Source organism: Haliaeetus leucocephalus, unplaced genomic scaffold (genome assembly GCF_000737465.1).
Source record: "Haliaeetus leucocephalus isolate CR32 unplaced genomic scaffold, Haliaeetus_leucocephalus-4.0 Scaffold473, whole genome shotgun sequence".
Classification (NCBI taxonomy): Eukaryota; Metazoa; Chordata; class Aves; order Accipitriformes; family Accipitridae; genus Haliaeetus; species Haliaeetus leucocephalus.
In genome coordinates, this window is record NW_010972909.1 from 1917626 (window position 1) to 1923287 (window position 5662).

The window sequence follows — 5662 nt, forward strand, 5'->3', positions numbered from 1 at the left end:
ATGGTTACACAGAAGAAGGATCCAGACTCTCAAGGTGCACAGGGAAAGGATGAGAGGCAACAGATACAAACAAGAGACCTTCCACTTAGATGTGAGGAAAAAATTCTTCCCAGTGAGGATGGTCAAACACTGGGACAGGTCCCCAAAGAGGCTGTTGGATCTCCATCCTTGGAGTTATTCAAAGCTTGACTAAGCAATATCCTGAGCAAAATCCATCTAACCTTGAAGATGGCTCTGCTGTGAACAGGAGGCTGGATGAGCAGACCTCTGGAGGTCCCCTCCAACCTGAATTATTCTGTGATTCTATAAGAAAGGGAGGAGGAGTGATACCAACTCCCCTCCTCCATTAAAGATTTCAGCTTGAAACGTCAGATAAGGACTGCAATCCTGCAGGCATATGAACACAGGTGCATAGAGCACAGGACAGTGTGGAAAGGACGTGTTGTTCTTATCAGCCTTGTCTGGCCCAGCATGTTCTGCACTTTGTTACAGGGGCTAATCCTGCTAGCACTGCCTATTGCCTCCTCCAACACCACATCCACGGCTGAGCCCTGCTGTGCTGCGTTGCCTCAGGCCTCCTTATAGCTTTTTATGACCTGCCTAGTTGCAGATACCCCATTTCTGGGCTTTCAGGTTCTCTTGCTTGCTTGAAAAAGGCCCTTTTTTGAGGCCAGCTGACCTTGTCTCCTACTTTTTCTTTCTTTCCTTCTTTCTTTTTTCTTTCTTCCTTTCCTTCTTTCTTTTTTCTTTCTTTCTTCTTTCTTTCCTTTTTTCTTTCCTTCTTTCTTTTTAATTTCTTTCTATCTATCTATCTATCATTGAACTTCTGAAGGAGAGATAGACTGTCCTTTGTATTCCAGTATTCGCATTAGCCTGGTCCTTTTTGTCTGCACTGTCCAAGATTACAATTTCCTCCTAGCACTCTAGTCCTGCACTGGCCGAAACCTTCCAGCCATCAGATAAAGGTACTTTACAGCGCCCAGCATGCTCTGCTACAGTCATTTTAACCAGTCACGCATTTGCTCTATTAGCAGTCTTTACCAGCATTAGCTAATATTTACCATTTGTTAGCATAAGCCTGAATCCACAAGAGCTAATTGTACAGTGAAGACAGCATGGTGAGTCTCTTGAGCACCTCAGTCTCTCTTCAGTAATCCCCCTTGCTGTGAGATAGTGGAATGCTGAAAATCTGCAGGAGTTGGTTGCACGTCTTTGGGCTAGATGAAATATTACTGTGATTTAGAGCCTGTGGAGTAAGCTAATAGTAGAGGAAAATGGTAAGAATTTAAAGAGAAGGACAAATGAAGCTAAGCTCCAACCCAAACCAAATGTTTAGCTTGTTAAAAAAAAAAAAAAACCCACCAAAAAAACCCAACTCAAAATTTCCAGTCATGAAGGATGGAAACTGAATGAAGAAAAAAACATCGGGAACAATAGGACAATTTGCAGGCTGGATTGTTCTCCACGTAATATCAGACCCACCAGATCTCATGCTGCCTGTGCAAAGCATAAGAATTTGTCATTTGGGTCTTCCTTATCTCCTTTCCCACGTGCAGGGCCAACACCTCACACAGCTGTGGTACCAGGCTGGAGCTTTTCTCCTCGTGTGGTGCTTCCCGACCCAGGAGCACGGAGAGCAGGAACAAAACTCAAAGAGTAGCTGGTAGGCAGAAGACCAGTGGGTGTCAACGACTCAGAAAGGCAAAGAGTAAAAAGACTGGTCAGAAATTAAGGAACCAAATATGTGGTGATGACGTAGTAAAAAAATGCGTTACATCACAGCTGCCCTGCTGCTTCTGTGTCCTGGGAGAGAGGCAGGGATAAAAGCAGCCCTTTTGGGAGACACAGCTGCTGGTGAGTTTGTAACCACTAGATGGAACCCAACGACTTTGCATTAATTCACTCATCAGCTGGAGGGAGCTAATCCTGATTTTAGGTAAGGCTGTGGGTCTGGTAGCTGAGTGTCAACACCTGTGCTCAGTAGCACAAGGCTTGTATGGACATACCGTGAGTGCTCCCCAGATGTGGGTGAGTAATTCTTTTACTCCAGTGAGCAGGGACACTGAATATTTTACGTTCAAGCCATGGAAATGTTACTGGTTCCTGCTGCATGGCACAAAACCCTCTGGTGATTCGATGAAGAGCGCTGGGATACATCCTGCACTAGACAGACCACCAGCATGTGATTTTGGGTAAGTCATTTAACCTGACTGCAGCTTGGCTCTCCCATCACTAAAGTGAGTTTTGAAGCTATCTGCATTGAAGTGTGCTGAGCGTCCAGTATGTTATTTCTGAAATGATTTAATGCTCTTGGGTGGGGTACATCGTGCCAATAGACAGTGGCAGACAAAAATGTGGTTGTCTAGAAACTGCTGCTCTGCCACAAACCCTGCACTCTGCTGTCTTCCAGGTTTCTGGGCAGCAGGAAGAGGAGAATCCAGACTTACTTTCTTACAGCCCACTAAATAAAACAAACTAAAGGAGAGTTGCTACTGATTTCTAAAAAGCTTATAATGTTTAACTATTATAAAGAATAACCAGTATTACAAAGCCTAGAGGCCCTGAGCAAGATCAGGTCTCTGTTGTACCATGTCTTGTACTAACACAGAGTAAGAGGAATTCCTTCCCTTAAGCAGGTTACAGTCTTCATAGAAAAAAATGTACCTGGGGACAAAGAAAGCAAGCAGTGCCCTACTAAATGCAAACAAGCCATCACTTTACATAAGGGAATTCAGAGGGAAAAGAGTAGCTCAGCAGCTGGTGTAAAGCTGACATAGCACCACTGATGCTGTGAGTTTACAGCAATTTGTACCAGCTGAGGATATGCCTAAGGTAGGCGAAGTGTCTTTCTTAATGTCATATTCAAAGCCTAGCCTGGAGTTGAACCAGATCTTCAGAACCCTAATCTCAAGGCTTTCCTTTTCATGCGCTTGCTTTCCCACCGGCCAGCTCCTGGAAGAGCGGCTTGCTTGTCTCAGGTTGGGGTCCTCAAGGACTCAGCTGAAACATCATTGCACACAGCTTGTAGGAACCTAGCTGGTGTTTTAGATGGGCACACAGTATTGTGGCAAAAGACTGCTTCAGATCTGAAAAAGACTGAAAAATTCGAATTCATTGTTTTAAAGGAGGGTCAGGTGGAAGGAAAGTAGAATTCTTGCTATTACCAAGCAAATTTTAAAAATAATTCATATTCTAAGCTATGCTTGATGATTAAATGTTGTCTTTTCTCATTGAACACAGTGTGATATATTGCTGTCTAACCTTTTATCAGATAATTGAGTTGTGTAGTAATAGAATATATTGCTCCAGATGAATTAGCAGCCTGCAAAAGCCATTAAAGATTATTTTTCCTTACCTGCATTGGGGTGATATTGTGACTATATTAATAGCAGCCATACAGTACAGAGCAATATGGAGATACTTGATTTCTCAAGACACATGGGAGGCAGATGGCTCCAAAAATATTGCTCAACATTTACCTTTCAAATACACCCCACCCCACTCCCCCCTCCCCCTCGCCCCAGGAATAACTGGTAACTATTCTGAGAAATGTTTACAAGGTATCCAGCTGAAGATTAAAAAAATTTTAAAAAAAAAAAAAAATTTGTCAACTTGCATGTATAAATAAAAGGCACAACAAGAAACCAACAAAAGTCACCAGAATATTGAAAATTGAGCAGGAAAGCCTGCTTGGTTAGTGGGATGCTAGTGGCCTCTCAGGTATACTGTTCTTTAAAGAAAGAAAAGCCAGATATCCTACAGGTACATTTTGCTGACTGTCAAAAGCCTGCAGGGAAAGTGGTAGGGAAGTTGGTTCCTAATCTAACTCATCAATTAATTGATAGCTTATATGAAATATATGAATTGATAGTAGAACAGTCCAAAACTCCAACTTAAAAGTTTGTAGAGTGTTTAGGCTTTTAGACTTCCAAATTCAGCTCGTGCGTTTAACAGAAACAGTTTACAGAACCTAATTTGAAGCCACTGAAGTTTCCTTTGGAGGGGTTCAACTGGCAGAGTAAAACTCCAGAGAAAACATTACGGAGCAGAGTTAGTACCACTCACACAAAAAACATCTAGAAAAAGAAAGAGGATGAGTGCCATACACGTGGGAAGCCAGTCCTCCTGATTCACAGAACAAGCCAAGAACATTGAATTTTCCACTTTTGGCATTTTTTCCTGTCTGTGTGGGGTTATTAAAGCAAGATGCAAATCTTTCGCTTTGCAATGCTAGCGACTAGAGGAAGATCAGTCAAATGAGGTACTGGGATTGAGAATAGGTTGAACAAGTTTGCTTTTTTTTTATTGAAAGCTTGCTCTGCACGTGAATTCTGAATTTCCTGGCTTTAGTCAGTGCTCTTCTCCTTCTGTTTCACAAATGCTAACAACTGAACAACTTCATCCTCCAGCTCTTGGAAAAAAGCAGTTTGCCTCAGAGACTTTCTGCAGTATTCTTGGAAATAAGGACATAAATGACTTGTGAAAAGGGAGTAGTAGGGTGGTTGTAGCAGTCTCAGCATATAAGAGACTGTGCTTGTAATGATATATTTTATTAATATTATGTAAAGTGGCAAAACTTTAAAACAGTAACTAACATTTTAATGACTCATTGCTGATCCTCCTAAAAGAGTCAATAATAAATATGCATTCAGCTGTTTCTTTGCTTTCATAAAGCTGTTTTACACTGACCACACAGAAATATTGTCTTCCAGGTTGAGACTACTGACATGCATCCACAACTTGTGCTTAATTATGCAATCCTTGTGGTCTTGGCTGGAGACAGTTTTCCTAGACTTTGGGCTTGATTATCTTCTGTGATATGCAGGCATCTGTTTATTGGAGGGCATAAGTCTGTATTAAGAAAGCCTGTTACTGATGTGCAACATTCACAAATGATTAAGGCTTTATATTTAGTTTAATCCTGTTCCATCTATTCTGGAATACTTCTGCCTCCAGGAAAGGGGAGCTAACTGGTTTTGGTTTTCCAAATAGTAGTTTAACAAACAAAAACAGGTTTAAAAATTAAATATAGGATCATGTGTTTCTCCAAGCAGACTGGACTTTCATGCTTGGGAAGAAACTGGAAATTGCATGGGGGTTACATACTTAACCAGCTCCAGGATGCTTTCAGTTCCAGCTCTGAATGCCTGCAGAACCAAAGTGCAAAGATAGTGAGTGCTGGGATCAGGAACAAAAGGGGAGGGAGATGAGTTAGTTTTGGTGATTCCAACAACAACAACAAAAAGGTGTGGATTTTGTCAAGCTTTTTTCTATTTAACTATCAGTGGTGATTATAAGCCAGAACTCACACCACTAGTTGACACAGACCTTTTACACATCCTGCAGCTCCATCTGACTAGAGCAGGACCAGTGACAAGGCTCGGTAGGTGGGACTGAGTTCAAGGAATTGTGCGTGATGCCTGTGCTCCCTTGGTCTCTGTAGCCAATATAGTTCTAGGTGATACAACCGAAGGAACCCAGAGGGTGGCCCAGCTCATCAGCCATGAAGCATCTGCGTTAGGGTGAGCTGAACTGCTCTCTAGGCTCCCTTGACCGTATTGTCTAGGAGTGCAGTCCAGTTTCTCAATCCCAGGCACCCAGGGCCATCTGGGATGTCATGCCATATCTGCCAGCTTTCCAGCCAACGCTACAGAAGGTCGCT